Source organism: Sinocyclocheilus grahami, unplaced genomic scaffold, assembly GCF_001515645.1.
Source record: "Sinocyclocheilus grahami isolate Dianchi unplaced genomic scaffold, SAMN03320097.WGS_v1.1 scaffold92.1, whole genome shotgun sequence".
In the NCBI taxonomy this organism is placed as follows: Eukaryota; Metazoa; Chordata; class Actinopteri; order Cypriniformes; family Cyprinidae; genus Sinocyclocheilus; species Sinocyclocheilus grahami.
Window position 1 is genome coordinate 1,278,255 of NW_015505271.1, and position 26,116 is coordinate 1,304,370.

General features: G+C 37.3%; 1 pseudogene; it reads right to left on the bottom strand.

Annotated features, from left to right (window-relative positions):
* Positions 1-2,228: 2,228 nt before the first annotated feature.
* LOC107587328 (glutamate receptor ionotropic, NMDA 1-like) overlaps positions 2,229-26,116 on the bottom strand; it is a 29,014-nt pseudogene continuing 5,126 nt past the window's right edge.

Below are 26,116 nucleotides of genomic sequence, written 5' to 3' on the forward strand. Positions count from 1 at the left end.
ATCGTGGTATATGCAATACATAACTCATACAATCACTCTCTGTAGAAAATATAAAAATCACAAATAGTAATATAAATACAATATACACTTGCTATTTAACCAAATATTCAGTAGTGCACTCATAGAAAAATGTATAGCGCAATCAGTGTGAAATTTCACTTATAGAAGCAGTTAATTATATAGAAGAGAGTCGGCTGACCTTTGCTCTTAATCTTGTAGGGAATCCTCATATCTGATTTTCTGTTTCTGAAACACTCGTTTACCACTTCTAGTACTCTTAAATAATTATAAAGATATTGATTTTCTGAAACTTTCAAACTTTAGTCTTTCTTACAAAAGCAGGGTAGAGAGAGAGACCAGTGAGCATAAAGTTATTCAAACCAGGTTTTTTTGTTTTTGATACATATTTTATTGGCACACTGAAGTATAGCAGTTATACATTTTTAAACATATATCTTTGTTTGAATTCAGTTAAGAGTTTTTTTTTAACACAAACAGTATTGGAATAGTCATCAAAAGCACATTTGGTGGTCGAGAAATATGGTGAAAGGAGATTTAAATGGCCTTGCAATATCTTAAAGCTTTAGAAATAATGCATGTATGCATACAACAGTTAATGGGACAGGATACATTGCTTTGTTTGTCAAAGATGTGCTTCCTCTTGAGCCTCGCAAGTACTTCAGGCTGCACAATTTAATTTATTCCTGCCACCGTTGTGGGTTTTCACCACAGATTCCAATTGTATGATCAAATATTAGCTTGATGGACACAGCAGTGCATATGGAAGCATATATTTTTCTATGCAGGATTGATAATTATGAATCTATAGAGAATTTGAGTATGTGCTTAATGCATTACACGCTCATAACAAATTTCACAAAGCAGTTCACAGTCATGTTCACAGTAAAACTGGACTTCGGACACTTTGCTGAACCCAACCCAACAGAATACTATTTTCAAGAAAAGACCACCAAACCCTGAACTATGAATCTAATGTTTTTCTATTAAAAACTCTGTTTTAATCTAAAACATATATTTTCCTGATATTAACGTGTTCATCTTATAAAATAGCTCCATAACTTACTGTTACAGTACGCATAGTTCACATTCTAAACTTCTCACAATAGTTAGCAAAGCCCTCAGACCGATTTGTTTGAGACGAACAATATGCAGTAATCTATATCGATATACAGTGATCTAATACGCCTATTATTGGTCAGTATGCTTTTAAAAGCCCACAGAAAAAGACACCTGACTCAACTTTTGCCGGTAACCATTTAACTAGTCAATAGAGCAAAAGCTTGACAACAAACAATGGAAATAGCATCTAGTGTTATTATTACACACAGACAAAATATAATACTGCTCATATATTATAATGGCCTGATGAAATATATATAATGTGAGGAAAGGTCCCCAATGTGGTAGCAAAAAGATGCTAGCTACCAGCTCACACAATGATGCAGAAATTATTACAGAAAATTTCAAGCAAGGTTCAACATTAAGCTCAAAAGATCCTATAATAATATCTGCTTCACTACATCTACGCCACTCTTTATCATAAACGGGTTCCTTTCTTTTGTTTGAAGTTTTGTCTTTAAACTTTTATGATAAAGGACGGATCTGCTACATTTAGCCCCTGGCTGGATTGACCCCATATTATATGCTGATATTCTCATCCAAAAAATAATTATTTTTGTACAAAAGATTTAAAACAAATGAATAAATAAAGTAGCGAAAAAAAGATCCAAAGCAACCTGTAGAGCACTTCAGTAGAATGTTTTGAAAATGGCAGTGAAGGGAGAGAATCGCATATTAAGAAACAAAGTGTACAGCAAAGTGCAACAATGATCAAAATGTGCCAAACTTTCACCTACTGTATTATTTATAGCAACACAATTTCTACCCTAACCTACTTTTTCAAATCTAAATATAGTCAAAGAAGTCAAAGATATGTTCTGTGTTTGCTCTTTTCAACGAGAAAACATCAAAACACTACCAAAGTGTTGAAATAAGCTACATATATCTTAGGTGGAGGTAGAAAGACATATATTACATGTGTACTGTATGAAACATAATTATATCCATATCATAAAAGTGAAAAACTAATTCAGTATTATTTTCTCTTGTTAAGACTGAATGATGACCTAATGTGGAGAAACACAAGTCTGAATATATATTTACATATTTCACAAAAAAACTTTTTAGATATGTGCAAAAAATTGTAAAAAGTGAAGCACTTTGTGTGTGTGAGTGAGTGTGTTGGTCTAGTGTGAACTGTGTGGCAGTGTGAATTTGTTCCAGTGTGTGGTTGAATCTGGCACAGCGTGGTCATGACAGTTTCATATCCAGCGTGCATATGCTGAGATGGGGTGGATTTTGCTCAAATGACGGTGCTGGAGATGTTGTCTCAAGCGGTCTGTTTCAGAGCCCACCGCCTCCTGCTTTTCCAGTCTCTCTCTCTCTCTCTCTCTCGTTCTTTCTGCCAGTCAAATTCTCTTTCTCTCTCTCCACGTTCACACCACAGTGCTCACAGAGGGGTCTGACAGGTTGAGCTGGCCGGTAATGTCCGTAGGATATGGCTATAGATGAGGAAGAAACAGAAAAAGGAAAAGTAAGAACATATATATTTGCATAATCCTACATATGCACTGTACCTCCTGTGACCGGTATTTAGTTCACGTTGTAATGACGGAGGCGATCTCTCCACCCACTGCAAGCCATGTTTATCCTCCTTGGACTGTCGCAACATAAATAGAGTGAACAAGGTCATGGATTTTGGTCACAGCACAATTGCGTCCTTAAATACAGTCCTAAATGAATATGCTTCCTTAAACGGGTACCATATATCACACGCAAAAATGTCTGCACAAGAAACCTGTAATGGCACAAACGAGAGTGCTCTGTCTCCCGGCCCATGGCTAATAATTTACCTGACCTAGAAGTGTTGTCGCCATAGTAACTGTCCTAATGCAATATGACAGTCGGTCCTGATATGCAGCACAAGGTGCAGTTCATTCCAATTTCTCAGTGATTCTATAGTGTTATTATACTGAATGTTTTTTTTTTTATTGTTATACTCTCCACATACGAAAATATTATACTCATCCATATTGTCATTCCAACCCTGGATGATTTTCTTTCTTCTGTGGAATACGAAAGAAGATATTTTGAAGAATGTCCCAAGTGTCTTTTTTTTTTTTTTTTTTTGGTCCATGCAGTGAAAGTCAATTGGGTGTTGTTTTGGACCCAGCTTACTTTCAATGAATGGGAAAAAAACATTGTTCAAAATATCTAAGTGTGTGTTCGGGCAGAAGAAATAAAATCATACAGGTTATGTAAAGTAAAGGTAACTGAGGCTGAGTAAATGATTACAACATTGTTTCATTTTTGGGTGAACTGTCCCTTTAATTCACTACAACTATCTAAAATCACATTTACAGGATATAGTTCTGAATATATATCAAAAGAAGTGGCTTTAGTGGGTGTTGTGATACCCTCACTCATAACAACGTTCTCTATGGTGTTCCAAGTCAATTCTGAGTCATAACCACAGCTCCCCCTGTCTACAAACAGGGGAAAAGCTTTAGAGCTCTATTCTACAACAACCAGAAGGGTCATGCCGGTAGAGGAAGAGAGAGGCAGTGTGGCATGTGGTGTGGACACCGACAATCAAAACGCCATTCAAATCCATTTATAAAAAACATTGATAGAAAAGCAAAGGATGATTAGGACTGTGATGGGTAAACATCAGTTCAAAAAAACATTTTGGCACTGTTTAGCTAATAGACTTTGTATGTTTAATCTGCTCCTATTCTGCCTTCATCTTTGGAAAATGTATTTTAATATCATATCAGGTTTTAACACCACATTTTGCACCCGCACCTCTGTAAATGATTTAAACCATCTTACTGAGGGAGAACCCAACTGAAATGTGAGCTACACGGATTTGGATATTTCTTCGCAAACCATCAACCAAACGAGCTGCCAATCAGAATAATTTTTCAAGTCGAGGGTGTATGAAACAAAACCCCAGGTCAATCATTGCCATACCCAGAAAATGCCTAGCGAGTAATTGAATAAGAATTCACTCTAAACCAATTAAAGTAATGCAATGAAATAGTCTGTGTTTGTACTTGCACATTTGTTTGTATTGAATCCTCAGAGCCGGTAGCTGTTTGCTTTGAGAGCTACATCTTATTAAACCTGTGGGACCGAAGAAACACAGTGAGGAGGTGTTTGTGTGAATGAACTCATTTGAGAATCTAGCTCTGAGAGTTCAATACATTGTAAACGTAAACCCAAAACCCATCTGAGCAGCGTTTCCTGAAAATGAAAAGTAGTTTTTCTAAATTATTATTATTCATAGAACTGCAAAGAAAACATTGGATGGTTAAAAATAACGCAGGGGTCTTGGTAGTGCAGGCCTGCCAGGGAAACAGCCCAGGTTATTTTAGCGTCACTCGTCTTTGGGTGTTAACGGCGATACCGTACATCGCGGGAGGCATACAGGGTGACTTTGTGACAGCAACCACAAAAAAATGGGACACTAAAAGGAGGATGAGGTACATGGAAATAATTGTTACAGGACCGAGCGGTGAGAGGAGAGACACACGAGTACACATAAAGAAAGGATAAAAGAAAAGAGCATAAAGTAAAGTCACATCCAGGTTAGGCGTGGAAGAAAGACCAGCACAGGCGCTAAGAAGGAGAAGCTACCTTGCCCCCTCCTGCAAGGGCAAACCCACAAGCCCCCCCCCCCAAAAAATCTGCTCCTCTGTTTCCTCGCCACACTTTCCCTGGCAGCTAGATCCCTGATTGGGCTTTCCCAAAAGATGTCTGGATGGAGTGTAGATGGCTGACTGACAGACATGTGGCCATGACTGTAACTCCATGTGTGAGGGTGAAGATAGTCGGAGATGAGACGTTTGTTTTGGAGAGGAGAGATGAGATGACAGGAGAAAGGAAGAAAGTGAAAGAAACAGTGCAGGCCGAGGTGGAGGAGGAGAAAGAGGAAGAGAGCGAGAAGATAGTAGTATAGGCAGGGCGTCATTTTCTTAATCTTCTTACCGTGTCTTTGGACGACCTACGTCTCTTGATGTTGGAGGCCAGGTTGGTACTGATGGACCTAAAAGAGGCTTTCTTTTTGGGGTCGGGCTCTGCTCTACCACTTTTCCTATCCTAAAATAAATATACAGTATATGTAGAACAATTATTCGTGCTCTCTGGAAGAGCGCGTTTGGTTTCCAACCATCACCACCCACCTCGACTACTAAAGCTACTTAATGGTACTACCCTGCTAATTTTAGTGCTTATCACAATTAACATGGCGTCTCCTGTCCACTCTCCATCTCGGCTGTGAGTCAGAATGGTGCTTTCACGCACCCACAGCGCTCTACACGGAAAGAGGACACTGGCATAGACTGGGTGCGAATGTGTACATAAAGTCTTACTTCGACTCTTTTACAATCCTGACACTCTAGAGAGGGGAGGAGGAGGACTGCTGTGGATCGTGTGATCAGACCCCACTCATCCACAGTTCTGCAACTCCGTAAATGGAAAGCCAAAGCATTAGCAAAGGAAAAAAGCAAAATGAACGCAATCGGATGGGGGGGGAAACTGGCTCCGTTTTTAAAGTGAGAAGATGTTCTTGTGTGAACAAGGAAAATGAACAACTCATCAATAAACAGTCGAAACTTAACACAGTTCCTTAGCATTATACCCTGGTGAAGGTATAATGGGCGTATGAAGGAAGGAGGAAGGGATGTGCGGGCTCATAAGAGGAGACGAGAGTGTTGGGAAGGGGGTTGGTGAATTCAACCAGAAGACATGCAGTACATGGAACCAATAAGGGAATGCAAAATGAATGACATGACAGTTGATCTTGGCTGGCACCGTCACTCCCTCATTGACTAGCACATTTGGACCATTTGTCTTATATCCTACAGCGAGCGACTCAAAATGTGACCATCTGCAACTGCACTTTACTTTACAGCAATGTATGAATAATTCTACCACAACCAGTTTACACCAATGATGTATAAGAGTTTCCACAATAAAGATTTTTTTTAAACACATGCACAATTTGTATTCATGCTGGTTTTACATGGTTTTCAAAAACTGTTATACCATATTCAAGAAAAGTTTCAATTTGACTCAATGATTTGACTCAAAATGTCATGTTGTGTAAGTACAGAACCAAAAATACATTTTTTTTTAAATACATTTTTTACACGTTTTTTGGAGAGAAACAAATTATATTTTACAACTTGAACTTGCCTTGTCAAAAAAAAGGTCAAATTATCTGATATTTAAGAGACTTGCTTATCATGAAACAGTCTGAATGTTGATTGGATCACATGACTTGGACAAATCCTTTTGAATATAAATAATCAGGAGCAGTTTAAAAAAAAACATTTTTAGAAAAAAATAAATCTAAAATTAATAATAGACAATTATGCAAAATTATTTAAGGTCTTCTTTAATAACTGTTCTCCAAAAATGTACTTGAATCCAAAGTCATCCAAAATGCAAAATGTTAGATATTTGAAATTCTTTCAGCATTTGTGAATCATTAGGCACTGTCTGTCTCTTTCAAACAACATTGCAAAAGAAACAAGACACAAAAATGCCCACATTACGATTTTCATCTGTTTTCACATAATGCATTCTGGTTTCTCCAGAAAAGGTGACGAAGCTCTTTTAACCGTCAGTGCTTTCATCCATTGCATTTCAAAGCCCTGTGATGAGGTAGTGCCTCTGGAGTGGGCAGCTAGCCCATATCACAATGGCTTCTGATCTGCTCCTGGCTCGCTCTGGTTTGAAATGCAAATGCATCCAGGGCAGATCTGTCTATTCATGCATTCGGCAAGCAGTTGTGTGTACAGCTTTTGCATTCGTTGCATGTGCACCTAGAATAAGCGTGCCGGGTTTTGTGTGGAATAATTGATTTTAGCTTTCAGGGAGGAATTATTCATTGGCACACTTGGTCGCAATTAGCGTTGGTTAAACATCCATATTTGCCCGTTCTGATGGGGATTACATGGAGGCTCATTTGCAATTAAATTATATAAGCATTATTTTTCTTTTATTCGATAAACAGTGGGAGGAAAATTCATAAAAAAGACCTCATCCATGGTGAAATATAATTTTTTTTTGTTCATCTCAAATTATGAACCTTCAACGATGCTGGACCTCTGACTTGAAGTGGGCAGCACATGTGGGCGTATTATCCATGCAACATTGTCTTGTGACTCAAGTAGGCGGTAAAGCCTGAAGGTTAAAACGCTTAACTCTCTATAACATGACTCTCTGATGTGTGAAGTCAATCAGATAGCTGTCGGCTTTGATACCGCACTGACAATTGATCCATTAGTTAGATTTAGTCGGTTTTGCCTCGTGGTGAAATATGTGCCTGCTGATAATGGGTTTAAAGTAACAAGGCCACGCTTAACGACTTGCTTCCCATTAGGAAAAGTAATCTCGCTCCAACAACGCACTAACTTTCACAGAAGTTCAGAGCTAGTCATGAGTTGTGTAAGCCAGCCAGGTCTCAAGTCTCAAATGGGCTGACCTTGTTACTTTCCGCCAACATCCAGACATCATGTTGGCCTGTGACCCATTGTGTATGGATACAGCTGGAGGCCAGCAGCGGACAGACACTGATCTGTATAGGGCGCGAGGACGCTTTGATCCCCGCTAGAGCCCAGCAGGGACATTCAGCCGGCCTGCTCAGCATGCATCTTCCTGACTCCACAGCAGCATCACAGGCTCCTTTAATGTGTGTGTGTGTGTGTGTGTATTTGTCATGCTGCTCAATAAAAGCAATGCCACTGGCAGTAGTGAGGCTGCAGGAACTGCTTTATCTTGCTGCGCAGTTTGATTGGATGGTAAGAGATGTGTCTTGCATGGATCTGCAGACAACTACTCTTATTATTATTATAAAGGAATTATTTTGGACATGCTGTTGCATGGGCAAATGTTCAAATGTATGCATAGGCCTGTTATCTTTTTTACCTTGAGGCATTTTTGTACTACTATGAGGTTATATTCATTTAGTAGATATTCACAATCACACTGTATTATAAGCAGAGCATAACTGTGAATTATACTTGGCTTTCTTTGAGTATTTATTTATTTATCTTTATTAGTATGATCTAAAGCAGGATTTTTTAAAGCTTTTGCTGCCAAAGACCTTTTTATACTATGTGAGAAAAGTATTATGCATACTGTTTTAAAGACAACATGTTGTTTCCTAAAATAAATGATTGGCTTTTATATTGCCCTTGTACTACAGCCAAAGCAAATTACAAAAATATTATCTGGAAAATATTTACTTTGTGTTAATTTCACTTGACATTGTTAATCTTCTGTTTTTGGCAATTACTAAACAAATTTTAGAAAAGGTTTCTCTTCATGTTTATAAATCTAAAATTACATTAATAGTAGAACGAAAAAAACACCCTGTAACATAATACAAAAAAAATATTGTCCAGATCTAATTACATCTTTGGCTGTAATAAAATGAAAATATAAAAATCAATTATTAAATTTTTTTAAACAACATGTAGTCTTAAAAATATCCCACTTGTCATGATCATGGCTGTGCCCCAGTTGTCCACTAGAGGGCATTCCACCCCAGAATATTTCTGCCTCACGAACTACATGTCCCATAATCCTTTGCCCAGTCTCATCAGCACTCATTGTTTGCACCTGTGTCTCATTAGCCTTGTTAGCTCACCCTATAAAAGCCCGGTTCTCTCTGTTATTCTTTGCTAAGTCTTGCATGTGTCTGTACTGCACTTCTAAGCCTTGTTTCTTGGTTCTCCTGTGTCTTGGTTCCCTGCCTGATTGTGGATTACCCCTTTAATAAATACTGTGGCTGGATCCTTAACCCTTGTGTCTCTGTGCAGTTTCATGACACCACTTAATATTTTTTACTATTTAATATTAATACACATCACTGTTCAAAGGTTTGAGGTCAGTAATACTTTTTTTTAAAGGAATTATTATTATTTTTTATTCAGCAAAAATGGACTGTTAAATTGATCAAAAATTTTAAAAAAAAAAATCTACCAAAAATGTATTTCAAATAAACGCTTTTCTTTTGAACTTTTTATTCATCAAAGAATCCAAAAAGAAAATGTATCACAGTTTCCACAGAAAAATATTAAACCACACTCAGTATTTAATAGAACTATTTTCAACACTGATAATAAAAATAAATGTTTCTGAAGCAAATCAGCATATTTGATTTGATTTCTGAAGGATCATAGGACACTAAAGAATGGAGTAATGACTGCTAAACATTTAGCTTTGCCCTCACAGGAATACATTTTAAAATGTATAAAAATAGAAAACAGTTATTTTAAATTGTAATATTTCCCAATATTATAGTTTTTACTGTATTTTTGATCAAATAAATGCTGCCTTGGTAAGCATAAGGGACTTCTGAACAATAGCGTATAAATGTTTATCCAAACTGTATAAATCTCTTCATATTTTCATAGTCAGTTATAGTTGGCTTTATGTTTTAGAAAAGTCATCATCAGATTTGGTGGTTCTTGGCATCAAAAAGTTAAAAAACTTATCCCTTGTGCAACAGAAGCTATTCTTTTTGAGTTTGCTCTTTTGATGATGTGTTAATCATCAATGACCTTTTAAGTCGCATCATTAACGGATGACAGGCATGTGACTAGAAGAACTCTATGAGACTTCTTTGTACTGTTGCAGAAACCACTGGACTGGTTTTTGGCTCTGACAGTTTCTCATAAGAGTTTGGGGGGATGGGAGGCAGCTGTACCTGTAAGTTCTTCCTCCACTGGAGTAATGACTGCTAAACATTTAGCTTTGCCCTCACAGGAATACATTTTAAATTGTATAAAAATAGAAAAGTTATTTTAAATTGTAATATTTCACAATATTATAGTTTTTACTGTATTTTTGATAAAATAAATGCTGCCTTGGTAAGCATAAGGGACTTCTGAACAATAGCGTATAAATGTTTATCCAAACTGTATAAATCTCTTCATATTTTCATAGTCAGTTATAGTTGGCTTTATGTTTTAGAAAAGTCATCATCAGATTTGGTGGTTCTTGGCATCAAAAAGTTTAAAAACTCCTGATCTGAAAGAAAGCTCATTGTAAACCCCTTATCCCTTGTGCAACAGAAATTCATTAAAAGTGTTCCGCATGCATTAATATATTTACAAACGCTTTAGTTCACTGCACCATTTCCTGCTCAGTTTGACTGCCTTATTTGGCTATTCTTTTTGAGTTTGCTCTTTTGATGATGTGTTAATCATCAATGACCTTTAAGTCGCATCATTAACGGATGACAGGCATGTGACTAGAAGAACTCTATGAGACTTCTTTGTACTGTTGCAGAAACCACTGGACTGGTTTTTGGCTCTGACAGTTTCTCATAAGAGTTTGGGGGGATGGGAGGCAGCTGTACCTGTAAGTTCTTCCTCCAGACGTTAACTGCTGCAAAAGCCAGCTGCATCTGCTTCCTGCGCGCATCCTTGTGTCGTTTGTATGCAATCTCAATGAAGATGAGGAAGATCCCGGCAACGATACCACCAGCCACCAACATAAACACGCCTGTGTGATGAAAAATACATTTGATCATTTCCAGACAGTCTTCAATGTGACAAAGAAGGCAACAGCGATTATTAAGGCCTGTTCACATTGACAGAGATTCATTTTCAATTAGATTTTTCGTTTGTTGGCAACATGAGCTTCAGTGACAAACGGTGATATGACAAAGTTGGTTTTAATTAAATGTAAATGAGCAGATACATGATGTGGCTACTACCAATCTGATACAGCTGGATGCTATGGTCAAGTAGAACCCCCTACTAGCAACCAACAGCACAGAGACTCAACGACCTTGAGGGATTTGATCGGTGTCAGTGTCAACAGCTCTTTAGAAAGCAAAAGGGATCCTGTTAGAGGTGGATCATACCTGCCATATTCTCGAAAGTGAGCGTGGCTGGTGCATTGCTTCTGGAGTCACACTCCTGATAACGGACCCAGGTTTTATCCAAATCCTCCATGAAGCCATTCTCATGGGAACTATTAGTTCAGAGATCCAACACATCAGTCAAACAATCCGTTATTCCAAAAATAGAAACAGTTGACAGATTGTGGTTAGCCTAGCTGAAAGGAACAGAAAAAAAGAGAAAAACAAACAAAAGTATAGCTTGCATACTGTGGAGGGTTAGTCTTGATTGAGATTACCTGAGGATGGCCAGTGAGACATTTTGCTTCCATGGGCTGTCTTTACGCATCCCGATACCGAATCCAGAGCGGAAAAAGAGCTCGCCTGTGGTGACCAGGTCACATTTCTGCGAGGCCTCAAACTCCAACACTGCTGAATCCCATATAAACGCGTGGAGTTTGCTATGGGTAGAAAAAAAATTAATATCTTCAATATGTCTTGATAAAATAAACTTTGCATTTTTGCAATTTAAAATTATTTTTCTTTACAATACCATTCATATTTTTTTATGATTTTTAAATGTCTATTATGCTCGTCAAGGCTGCATCATTTGATAGAGTAAAAACAGTAACACTATGAAATATTACAATTTCAAATAACTCTAAGTTTAAATTTTCAGCAGCCATTATTTTATTTGATCCACAAAAAATATTTCTTATTATTATCAATGCTGAACAGTTGTGTTGCTTAATATTTTTGTTAAAACCACAATACATTCCTCAGCATTCATTAATGAATAAAAAGTTCAAAAGTTAATTTGAAATAGAATTTTTTTGTAACAATGTAAAGTTCTTTGCTGTCACTTTTGATCAATTCATTAAACATGTCTTATTTTAGTATTTTATATTTCTAGTCCTTCTTTTGCTTTAATGACAGCAGCACACAAGCTGCATTAACTTCACAAGTTTGTGTGAAACCTGATGATTCATGAGATCCAGCATGATTTGAGAATGATCCAAAGAACATCTTGTGCTTCAGTGGAAGCAAGATCTGTCTGTACAAAGAGTCACAAGATAAATGACACAAATTGACTTTTAAGTATTTATCCTACATTTTAGGTAACAACATTTCTTTGTTCTACATTTTTCAAAATCCCAAACTTTGTGTTTTTGCAGGTTTAAATGAGAAAAAAGTAAATCCCAGTTTTGTATTGTTACATCTGGATTAAAAAGGGGGGGGGGGGGGCATATCATTAAATATATATTTTTTTCAAATATTTACATTGAGTCCTTTGTAAATTTTCAGCTCATATGACAGAACTGACATAGGTTGTTATGATGAAACAAGGCAAATAAAAAGAACCTTTGCGAACATATGACCCATAATTATGTGTCCTCGCCGTGCTTAATTATATGTGGTGTTTTTATAGCTTGTGAAATGTGAAATCTCGGTGCATGGTCATTTAGAGTCTTATTTGATATTCTGTTGTATAACATGCTTCATATTTAGCACTCACCCTAGGGTCGTTGATGCCGGTAATGCGCTCCTCAGGCCGATCCAGCACTAGGAAGGCTGCCAAATTGGCAGTATAAGATGCAACTATAATCATAGCAAAACCAGCCCACACCATACCTAAAATCCTTGCTGAAAAGCTCCGAGGGGCACCTGTGAATGTAAGCGGAGAGGTGAGAGCGCTAAAGAAAATTATGCTTACTGCAAAACCAATCAAACACAGAGTCAGCAATATTTCCACCTCACAGCACCAATAGACCGAATAATAATCTTACTGCCGATGTCTACCTTCTCCAATGCCGGAGTTCAGAAGTACACCCCAGGAGAACCACATAGCAGAGGATAAGGTGAGGGCATCTTCTTCTTCCTCTTCACTATTTACTTTAAACCTTCCAAACGGGCTGCACAGCAAAGCGCATATCAGTCAGAGACAGATGCTTTTAAACTGCATCCAGACAATGTTGTTAATCTTCAGCCAAACTTCTGAGATCTTCTGCAAACTTTCTTAATATCAAGCTTCATTCTCACATCTGTGTGTTCAGTCATTCCTACATCTATCCATGGATGACTTTTAAAGGGATAGTTCACCCAAAAATGAAAATCCTGTCATCTTTATGTCATTTTCTTCATGATTTTCTTATATTTTAAAGAATGTTGACTCTTTATTGTATTTTTTTTATTGTACAGACTAAATATTTTCTAAATATCTGCTTTTGTGTTCCAAAGAACAAAACAGCATACAGATTTAGAATGACATGTGGGTGAGTAAATGATGACAGAATTGAATTTTTTTTGGATAAAGTATCCCATTAAGGTGTCAACAAATATTGTCCTTTACCTGAAACGGTCTAATAGGTAGAGCATCACCGCCACAACATGGACCGATAGACCCACCAGTAACCACAGAGTGCTCTGAAAAGGCTGCATGAACGAGTCCAGCGTACTGCGTGGTATTTCCTGCAAAACAACACAGCTTTATCCAATCCAACAAACACCACCCACATCGCCACATGCATCACCATATGGAGCATCAAATGGAGTCTACATCTACACTGGTCAGAGTTGTATTAATAGATTTCACTGTACTCCAGAGTCAATTGATTTATCGCAGCATTTTCTCAGTGCAGAGATAAGCCCACTTCAGAGAATTCAATTAAATCAAGAAAATGTAATACTATTTCTGTCCCAGAAAATCATGTTCTCAGAGGATTTTTCCAAAAATTAATTACATTTCAGATACTTTATTTGAAACTTTAGTTAAAAACTGAAATGAAACTGACACCAGATCTTCCATTTTTTCCCTCATTGGCCTCATGGAATAATGCAGTTTCCAACAAGGGAGAGTTCATCCAAAAAAAAGCGAATAATGCAGTTTCAAAGGGATAGTTCATCCAAAAAAGAAAATTCAACTTCATATTATTGCAAACCAGTATGACGTTTTTTTATTATGTGGAACAGAAAACAAGATATAACTGTTTTTGCCCATACATTGAAAGTTAGTGGGATCCAGAACAACGCTGGATGCCATTGATTTTCATTGCATGGATTGTATGGATGGAAAAAAAAAATCGAATTTTCATTTTTGAATGAACTGTCCCTTTAAAGTCTGTACATTAAAATTATGATCTGAAGGTCATCTGAGGCTCACCTTTTTGACAAGTATTGTGAGCCCCTGGTACTTGAACGGTTTCGAGAACTCTATGTACTGGGCTCGTTCATTGTTGATTGTAAGTGGAGCCACAATCATGTCTGCCAAGCCACTCAGGAGCTCTCCCATCATGCCATTCCACTCCTTCTTGTTGCTGTTATTTACCTGGCATCAGGGAGATAACGTTAAGCAATTTGTCATGCCTAAATGCACTTTACTTTATGTATATTTCAGCAGATTCTTAACAGCATCTGTGAAGAAAGACTTGGAAATGCGCAGACAAGCCTAGTTGCATGACCTTGAAAAAGACATGCAAAGCTTCAGGCAGGTGAAGAATCAATAAAGTTATCATATTACTCACACGCTCCTGAGTGCCAAATTTGCCATCAGCCACTAGATGCACTTCATAGGTGAAGTTCATTGTCATTGCAAGTTTGATCAAAAGGTCAATGCAGAACCCATAGCAGCACTGAGGCACTATGGGGCGACCTATAGTTACACAAGCCAGTCAGATCTGGACAAAGCATTTTAGTCCAACAAACTAAATATAATACATAATGTCTACCTGGAATGGTCTCATTAGGGCCAGTGCAGATCACTTTTTTGATCAGGACTCCATTTACAGTGTGCTCTTCCTTACATGTTCCATCTTGTAGTGTTGGTTTCACATAGACAAAGGGCTCTTGATGAATGGTGACAATCTACCAAAGGAACGAGAGAACTAAATGTCAATGTAATGTTCTTATTATATTTATTTATTATTTTAGAAAAAAAAACAATGATGCATAAAAAGCCTTGAAATAAAGTACCTTCAATCTCGTTGACATTTGATACCCTTTTGGCTTTTCAGTCTCTCCTCCTGGCCAAATAATCTTCCTCTGAGTGTTCATTACAACCTAGAACAAAATATTTTGTTGTCAGTAACGTTCAATCATTTCCATTACTAAATTAATTTACTTTGGAATATTGTAAAAACAATTTCATAAAATTTTTGCCAGACAATAACAGAATAAATAAATAAATATATATATATAGAGAGAGAGAGAGAGAGAGAGAGAGAGGTTTTCACTGCATTTGTAGGCTCTTTTTTGCTCATTTGTAAGCATCATTTAAAATAAGTGTAAATGTTGTTTTTTCAATGTTTTCAAACATTAATCTTGGTTAAATGTTAATTTTGTAGAAATGTTAAAATTTACATATAATTAAAATACATATACTAATACCTTGTTAAAAAGTAAATTTGTATAATTGAATTAACAGCTACTGTACTTCAAATTAATAATGAACTATAGTATACAAAGAAAACTGCACAAAGAAAATATATTCAATTAGACCCTTTATAAACTGTAAGCATATTCACAAATACTTGCTCACAAGGAACTCGCAGTCACATTAAGTAGCCTTGTTGACAAGTTTGGGTGAGTAAGGGCAAAACACACAAGATGCAGTACTTTCAGTGACCTGTAATAGCCAGCATCACATCTTTTGTAGCAGAAATAAACTGCTGCAGAAAAAGCTAGGTCCATGCAAAATGTAATGTGTAACTGCAACACTCATTTCAAATGTAGTGGAGTAAAGAGTACAGATACTCATTCAAAAATGTAGTGAAGTAAAGAGTAAAAGTTGCTAATATCTTTGATACTCAGTACAACTACAACGTACCCGTAAAGATACTCAAGTACAGTAACTAATTACATTTACTCCAAAACTATACACCTCTGGATAACCGATCGGATCTGTATTTCCCGCGCAATATTTAAATAAGTCTGCGGTGCAAAGTCGACCTGAAGTGATGGGTTTTCTTTTGAAAACTATTTCCAGTTACGGGACATTTTACAAATCAAAATAAATGTACGAGTCTCATTAGCGCTCTGTTCTTCCGACAGATCAGGAGAGAGGGGGCGGCGTTTTGTGTGATGTCGACCTGCGAATGCAGACACAATGGCTGGATTGCGTTTACATTACACTGAGGTCCGATCACAATGCGTCCTCGACTACCTCTGGACCAGGACACGCTGATCGGATAACATTCCGATCAGAAGCGCGTTTACACTTGTCTTTTCAATGTGTATGTGGACAACATCTGGAAACAGGTCGCAAGTTAATGCCAAGTGTAAATGCAACCTAAAGATTACCCTATGGCAGTGCACTATGCATCTGTTCATGATTCTAATCCATATACTTTAATAATTACTGGCTAGGAAACAGTGACTGGATCCAAAATTATTTGGATATTTCAGTTAAAAGCTACCATTTTTCCTGGGTTGAATGAAGAAATAGACTTGACTTCATTTTTGTAAAACCATTAGGCCTACTAATATGATTATTGTCTTTTTTGTATTTATTTATTCATTTATTTTTATTTAAATTTATATTCATTTTATTTATTATTATATTTATGTATTTATTCTGTTATTATATTTTGTAATGGTTAACAAGGCTATAGGGGTTATGCACAACAGACTTCCGTATTCTGTTAATCGGGTCTTGTCGCTTCCGGTTCAAGCGTTTCGCATATGCTTCATTAAATATGAAGCTGTTTTACCCAAGATGCCTTCAAAGTAGATACCAAAGCTTATCATAACCAATGTGCATCACATATGCGGATTGATATCTAAAAGTTTCTTTTTATTCTTTTCACTAACATTTAGATATAAAAATGTAATAAAATGTCAACAATAAAAATAGCTAGCTAGTTTAACTGATTATCTTCAAAGTCCATAGATATCGCTATTATTTAAGACGGCTGTTAACACGTTCTCAGAAAAGCGGAAGCGATGAGACCTGGGCTGCGTTCAGCCCCGACAAAACGGTGCAAAGCGTTTTTTAAATGGAAATGGTGGTGTGTTGAACACACTGTTCTGATGACGCAAGAGTTGCAACTATGGCAGCTGAGAAGGCCATTCTTTGTGAAGAATTTTTGGAGCCTGATGAAATCGGTATAAATACGTGTTTATAATACTGCAAAATACGCTCTATGTTACAGTCACTGCCCTTGCCATCCAGAATAAAAGAGAACATCCCAATCGAGTGAAGGGATTTGTGGAAAATGTGTGATCCAACAATTTGTGATCCAACATTTGCCTCGCATTTCAGGATGAAAAGACAAACATTTCAGGTGAAGGATAATCCACTTCTTAACTTCGAGACTGTTATGATCTATATCAGTGTTTCCCAACCGGGGTGCCGTTTGTCGAGAGCAGGGGTGCCGTGTAAAAATATTTTAAAAATATTTTTTAAATTGCTAAAATGTTCAAAAAAGCATCTATTATATAATATCCATTTCTGATGTCGCCAATAATTAGAGATGCACCGAAATTTCGGCTGTCGAAAATTTGTTCACCGCTCAGGTTTCACTTTCATGTGGTGTGACGTGTATTATCTGCTCTATGCATGTGCGCTCCGCTCAGTCGCTCCACTCGTATACCGTTCATGCGAATCGAAACAGCAAAGTCCACTCAAAAATTGAGCCGACAGGAAACATCGATGTAGTACAGTATTGTTTCTGTCTGCAATAGCCTTACTGTGTTGTAACATGGTGTGGTATATGGGCAACTCTGGTAACGCTGCCCTCTCATTCATTGATCTAACCACTATGTTATACTCATGTGTTCTGATAAACATAGCTTTCTAGGACTAAACATTATTTGGATAACAACATTTTTTTATAAATTTTAAAAATATCTGTATGACATTATATTCTGCAGTTCTTCCCTGTTGTACCGAATATCTATAATTTTCAAATTATCATATCGAAGTTAGAAATTCAAATATTGTGACAATTTATTTTGTAGGGTGCCACAAGTTCGTTAAAATTTCCAAAGGGTGCCGCGACTAAAAAAAGGTCTATATGACCTTATTATTTTTATTGTGAGTATTAGGCCTATCATTATTGCTGATCACTGTTGTTGTGCTATGTTATTGTAATATTCACCATTATATAATCAGAGGAGTATAGAAAACTTTATGAAATTGTCACTCCACAATACAATAGCAAAATATATAAATATGTATAGTATTTTTGTTACATTAATCAGTGTCTAGCACACCTTCCTAAGGAAAGGATATGGACCAGAAGACATTGCAATTACTAAATGATACTTAGACAGACTTAAAGAAGTTCCAGATCTATACTTGTGCTCTTATTATTTCAGTTATTTTGCCTTTAATGTAAATAAACATGTGCAAACAATATACTTGCTCTTGTGAATTTATTTTGATGTTAATTACATTGTGCGAGCTGTCTCTTTAATACCACGTGGTTTATATACATGTCGCTGCTGATTGGGCTGACATGTTTGACACACCCACCAAACAAGAGAAAACTTATTTCAAACCCCATTGCCCACCATTTCCAGGAAACATGTCGTTCAAACCAGAAACCGTAGCAAAACGTTGCGCACCGGTTTGAGCTTGAACTTGCCCCTGTTTTCCGGGTTTGGTTAGGTGACATTCGACATACTGTATATCCTATAGGTCCCCCTGTAATTGTTATTTTGGTTTCTCCCAACTTCACTGACTAATTGTACCTACACCTGTAATTAATTTGATACCTGATACACTCTAAGGAAGGCTGAAGGCTGAAATGCTTTAGTGTGCAGTGTTTTAGTCATTTTAAGGTTTCTATTATGATGCCCATAATGTGAAGGCTTTTAAACTTTTTTGGACCAGAAGAAGTGCCTTGGATTCCTTTCTATAATAATGAACTATAGTATATTTATAAATGAACATTTCCTGAGATAAATAAATGCTGTAAAAAATGGTTGTTCATTGATGATACTTATATACTGTAACTTTACTGTAAAGTGTTACAATAAAATTACAGTATGCAACTGTCCAAACTGTTAAAATAGCAAATGTTTGCACCGAGCAGAAGGACAGCTCATTAAAAAGACTGGGCCGATTTCATACTTGCGAGCCATTGTAGACGCCCACTTGCACCAGCCGGGTTTTCTGGTAGTTCAGAATGCTGTAGTGGGCGAACCTCCTGTCTCCGTCATCATTAAACTCCACGCGGCCTGTCAGGCCATCTGGATACTTGGATGACATCAGCACTCTAGTACACCAGAGGTTTTTTTTTTAGAAAAGGCACAAAATGCTCATTGAAACAAAAAAGGAAGACATTGACGATGACTGGAAGTAATGGAAGTTAACCAGAAATTCAGAGATGGGAGATGCAGGTATGTCTTAGGAAAAGACATGACTAAATAGGAAAGAATTAGGGGGTGTCGTGTGGGGTGGGGTGGAGTCAGATGGCACATATAATGTGCAGGCACAGACATAGGAGAACAGAAATGACACCTGTAAGGGTCTCAAATTGGGTCTCAAATGCAAATAGGTGCCACCAGATTTCACAAGGCCAATGTAATCAACAGCTTAACAGGCTTGATGTGTCCTTGCACTCGATTATTACTCTGTTTGAGGAGTCAAGGCATGGTTTCAGAAGCCAAAAGCTAACGATTTCAATGTTTGTGGTGTGAAAGCTTCCACTCTTGTCAGTGCCAGACCAGTGGTTATGTATGATAATGCATGACAGCAAATGGATGGTTGGTTGGAAAGCTAGCGAATGCTAGCCAGCGCTCATCCCTGGCCTCACCGTTTGAAGAGTGGGCCAGTCTTCCAGATGTTTGTATTGCCAACACAGCCTCGAGGAGGCTCTGTGATATTCTCCTTCTCAAAGAGCTCCTGAATGGACTGGGCCACCACAGCCACGGCATCGTAGATGTGCGCAGACTCGTTCTTGCCATTGATAAGCTGAAGGCCGAGCAAGCCTGCCCAGTTGACAACATTACATGGTGTTGGCCAATGCCTCACAACACGACTCTCACTTCAAGAGCATGTCAATGCATACTCATAATAAAGAAATGCACACATTGGCAGAGAGAATCAAACGTGCATTGCATATGAGCGATAAATTGTCTCAAAACAGACAGAAGGACTGTGAAAGTCATGGGGGGTTAGGATAGGGTCAGCAGAATGGCGTGAATTTGAACATGGATGTGTATATAAAGAAGCCGGGAACAAAGAAATGCGGTTGTCGCTTACCATGGTATCCACACCTCAATGTGGAGGTAGCAATGCACCACTTATAAATAAACTCATGACAGCCAAACCTTAAAAATGTATGCACATTCAAACCAATATGGATTACCACAACTCTCAATTGCATCATTTGTTGTCTACTGAAAGAAAGGACAAACACTCAAAAATGAAACAAATTAAACATTAGACATAAAGCACAGTACAATGAGTAAAGAATCACTGTGTTTTAAACCTTTAAACATGGAGATGTTTAAACGTTTAAACACGCAAGTACAGCACATACACTGATTCGTTGATGGGGATTGCAAATTGTAATCATATAAAAAGCTTAAAAGGCAAACATGTTCAGTTTGTTAAAAAGCCTGAGAGAGAGAGAGAGAGAGAGGGACAGAGAGAGAGAAAACGAGTGGATGAAAATGGAGAGGATGAAAAGTACATACCATCCGGGGCTTCACTCAGTGCTTTACCAGACATCTCCCTTTCTCCAACCAGCCACACATAACCAGAGCCTGTCATATTGAGCTGACGTGCCGCTTTGTAAATGGCTGCGGCTTCGTCTTCACTGTGATTGGGTAAAGATTGGTATTAAGAGACTGGAGTGATTGGCGTAAACACCTCCAATTATAATGTTATGTATCAAATTCTACACATTTCTTAGTGTATTTTTTATGTTAAATATGTTTGTAGTCACCAGCAAGAGTGTAAACACATTTTGCCATATTACGCAGAATGCCTCATATTTCCCCTAAATCTGTCGGTTTAATCTGTGTGGGCCTGATTATGAGTGACTCATGAAGGGCAGAGAAACTGTTTGACATTTTGAGGCAATCTCTTGTTATCAAATTAGATGTTGGCTCATTTAATCAGAAAATGCCTTATGAAGTGATTGTACTGAGGCCGGACATCATTTTAGCTTTATTTGCTATTATTTTAATGTATAAACTCACTGAACTGGTTCACTTTTCAAATATATGCAGTGCACTGAGAATGTCTTTTAATTCCGATTCAATTCCTGAATCTAAACTGAATTTTGAACCAAACATGATTTTGGATTCTGAATGCATATATATATATATATATATATATATATATATAGAATCAATTGGCCATTTTGACTTATATTATATTATAATGTATTTAACAAATGTACTTTTGTGGACTAGGGGCTGTATTACAGAAACTTCCTATCTTTATTTTTGACTTGTGAAAATATGTGAAAAAATATGTGAAAAAAGGGAAAATGACCATAGTTACTAAACAGATAGAATAGGATTCTAAGTTAGGATGTTTCTGTAATACAGCCTCAAGATAGAACACTTTATTTCCCAGAAAGCACTATCTGAATTTCTTTGACTTGCAATTTAGTAAATCAATATAATCAAAGTCCTATCATTCCAATTCATTTTAATTCTAAATCAGTTCCAACTTCTTGTGAGATGTGACCAATTCGGTTCAAATTCCAACTGATTTAAATAGCAGCACAAATATCTTTTTAGAATTCTCCAGCCCAGGCTTCACCATTTTTGCTTGCACTAAGTCAGTCTCTTGTATTATTCAGTAACATTAGTGATTAAGAGTAATGGGTTAAACAGTGGAGATGAACTCACCTTGCAGAAAGGATGATAACTCGGGCCTCTAGCTCTTTGGCTTCCTGGAGCAGAGCCGTCAGATTTGTGTCTTGGCTGAACAGGAGCACTTTCTCTGCCTGGGATTAGGACACAACATTAGTCAAGTAGTTGACTCATCCCCACCATGAACCATGCTCTTTGAGCGCTTGCATTTTTTTCTCCTTTTTCTCTTTTTTTTCTTTCTTTTTTTTGGAGGGGGGAGGGGGTTTGAAAAAAATGAAGTAAAAGAAGATATAATCTGCTTAATAATCTGCTTAAATGAAAAAAACTTAAGAAAGCTTGGAGCAGGTAAAAAGTTCTGCATTTTCACATGCAAACTCAAGGGAATCAAGATTCCAAGGAAAAACGTGCATGTTAGAGGAAGAGGGAGAAGAAGATTGATGCAACCGGAAAGCAAAAAACAGGTGAAGGAAGGTGGTGGTGATGGTGGTGGTGGCTTCTTTCCCAACCAAAAACAAACAAAAAACAACAAAAAGGAAGAAATGCTGCAGAAAGGTGGGAGTAACATCTGGATAGTGCCTGTCCCACACGACCAGATCTCCACGCACTGTGTCAAAAGAATAGACTTGCAATCTTGCTGGCTTCAATACATGCATTCCTTTACACAAAAATAAAAAAGTGAGAGGTGGGGTAGCGAGTTTTTGTATACGCTTTAACAGAAAAAATAACCCATTCTTGATTGAAATCATAAAAAGAATCCAAACAAATAAATAGACGTGCTGGCAGGATAAGGATCTCTGGAATCGGTTTGTTGATTGTTTGACTGCTTTCTAGTGGCTACTTTCAGATAACTTTTGGGCGGCGTGCATTGACCATGCAAATATACCTTGGGTCCTCGCTTGTTGTCAAAGGACAGTTGGTCGAGGTTTTCATAGTTCCTGTTTTTACTCTGATGAATAATGTGCACAGAGAAAATATGCAGACACAGAATATTATAAACAGTTATAAATGGTGCGCAGTAAAGCATTCCAACAAATCTCCACTTTTCTGCTTCAAATTGGGAAACTCTAATCCTGGGGCTTGCAAAAACATCAGCAAAGACCACATGGAGCAGACAACCTTATCTATTCTTGCATATGACCTGAACCTGTACGCTATTATTATATGATGACTTTTCCTCCTTTAATTCTCTTCATATTTCATTTTAATTTAACTTTTTCACTTGCATTTAATTAATACACTTGCCCTGAGTGTACTCCTTGCTTTAGCACAATTAATAATAAATTCTAATGCCTTCTGAACTCTATTTCTTTATAATGAATTGCTGTTTGTTAATTGTGCAATACATTTGAGCGCAACCTAATCCCATCCATCAATTAAAATTGCTTTAGTCGTCAATCTACCGTAAAAGAACATCAGCTACAGTCCATGAAGCACAAGTTACTGCCACAAGACATATCTGTCCAGGCATATAGACAGACATGTCTTGTGGCAATATTGAAAAAAAATTTCAAGTACTCTATCAAGATAATGCACATTTTTCAGAGCCACAGAATCTGCATACCTATATTTTCTGTTTGTCTGTCAAACATTTGTTGCTTTTGCAGAGCACAAATAAAAAGAAAAAGTAAAACTTTGCTAGGCTAAATAGATGGACATAGATTATTTGAGATTATTTTTATGGATTTACAGTTTTTCTGAATTGCTAAAACACTAAACACCAATCTCTGAAACAAATTCTCACTAGCTTAAACCAATTTGTCGAATAAAGCACTCTTTCTGCTAAACCTTAAACACGTTCAGGCAGTTAGACTCTATTTGCAAATCTCATGCACTCTTTTTTGCAAAACTCTAAACACATTCTCATTCACTTAAACACTTATCATTCACACTGTGATGCATTTGTGCTGCAAAATGCTAAACACAAGCAGCAAAAGTTAAACAGAACTAAAGCACAGTTGCCATCGTTTACACACAACGATTCAAAATTGTTCACACTTGTTTCTAATGATGTGATCAAACCAACTGTACAAAATATGAGCCAGTTCAGAGTGCACAAGTGACTGAATGATGATACGAACAATAGATGGACACAATCTGAGAAGGAGAGGAGGAAGAGAACATGTAAGAAGTGGAGGATGAGGAGGGAAAGAGTAAGGTTTAGAGAGTGTTATCAAGGCTGGATCTGTCAAACCAGAGGGTTTTTTTTCTCTTTGTCTAACAAGACAACATTACTTGTGATGTGGACAAAGTCCTCAGGCCGGACTCAAGCACAAAGACATGATGCTGAGACAGAATGAATCTCTCATTGACCCTGATTTTACAATTGCACAACTTACAGTATTTGAGTGTACTGTAACATGCTATTCATTTAGAGTTTTACAGTATTTGAGCTTTTTGGCCTTTGCAGTTGGACTGCAGTAATTTTGCAGTATCTAAGCGCTATATACAAACATTCAGTACTATATTCAGCACAATACTATTCTTGCAGCACATACAGTAGGCCTATACAATATATTCACCTTACTCAGTTGCAATTACTATATTTTTATAAAATAGCAAAATTGTTTATTCAATATAATATACCTTTTTCTGTAATGTTCTGGATGCTGTGTTCTCCATTTTTCTCTGTAGTGTCTAATGAATGCTCTGAAGTGTTTATTTTATTGACTCATGTGTGTGTGATCTGAGAGCACCGTTTGATTTTGAGTGCAAGTGAAATGGTTTTGCAGTGATCGTTTGATTTTGATGGAAGCGTCAGAGGTTTTGTGAATTTAGTTTGAGTATTGAGAATTTAGTTGGATTTGTGTCTAAGGTTTTGAGAAAATGAGTGATGGTTTCAAGAAATGGGTTTTAGCAATTCAGAAAAACTGTAATACATATTTGTAAGATTTTTGTGCCTCACTGTATCAGGCTTCAGCAGCTGAACATATTCTCAGCCAGATTTGTGGGATTTTTTTTTTGAGTAATTAATTGAGTGTATGTATGTATGAATGCATGTACTGTATGTGTGTGTAGGTATATATATATATATATATATATATATATATATATATAAGCAGACATTTCTACTGACGGAAATGAAGAGTTAAAACCCCCTAAACTCACAACAGACTGAGAAAAACTGCTGTTTTTCTTGTCTATCATAATGGCTCAATATGCAGCTTTAATATGCAGCCATCCAACCGTGTGGACAACGTGCAGGCAAAGTTTTGTTGTAATAACAGACACAACCGAAAGACTTTCATGAGCCCTTCTACTGACTCCCAATGTGCATATAAAAACAGCTGGCCTAGGGGCTGCCATTACTGAAAATGACATTGCAAGTGTCCTAAAAAATACAGTGCCATGCTAATGGATTCAGTTCCCGAAGAAATGTCTCTTTTTACTGAATTACAAATCATTATTCTGTTCTAATTTAGACAATGCATATGTAACCTTTCACTATAATCAGACATATCTGTACAAATGCAAAAGTTGAAGAGGTTTAATGCTCACATAATGTTAAATATATTATCACATAACTCACCACATGGTGCGTAACTGCCTTTATCTTCACATTTGTTGTGAAATACTTTCTTACATAATGTGCAATATTGAACAGCGCAAAGCTGCACACAGAGAACACTCAATAAGTCAGTCATTGTCTGTTGCTGGGAAGACATTCTCACAGAAACTCAAAGCAACCTAATTCTCTTGCCGTTGATTTTTTGCACAGCCCCAGGCTAAGTCCCTCATTTTGCTCCTGTTGTGGATAGACAAATAGGAGAATCTGACTATGGTAAAAAGCAATGTGAGATGAATAGAAAAGTACAAAGTTTTGCAGATAAACCACTTAAGACGCTGCTGATGCCTCTGGCATAAATAATGTTAGCCAATGGAAAGAAATGTGTTTACACAACAGAAAAAAGGAAACGTTTAACATATATAGAGGACCTCTGAGATTTTGATTACAGGAACACACGCTGACTTACACACGCACGCTCATTTACATGCTGGGCCATGTGAGTCGGCAGTCCACGCATCTCACCTTCGTCTCCCTCTCCTCCAGCAGGGTTTCTAGTCTTTTTTGTGCCGCTCTGCCCTCGTGGTCATCACTCACAATCAGGATGATGTGATTCCACTGGAACTCACGCATCATGTCAAACCACACTTGGGCTTGGTGGGAATAGGGTGGCACCGTGCGCAGGAAGGAGAGGTGGATGCTCTAGATGGACGGTTGGGGGGAAAGAACTAGTGAATCTCAAAGGCCCGAGGCAATTTCAGTTCATTAGAATGTAATCACTTTAACTGTAATTAATTTAGAGACGGATCCAAACATCACTTCTTAGAGTGCCAAAGATGCCATAAGGCAAAGTATAAGTGAATCTAAAAGAGTCAATCGGTCAATGCTATATGCAGTAT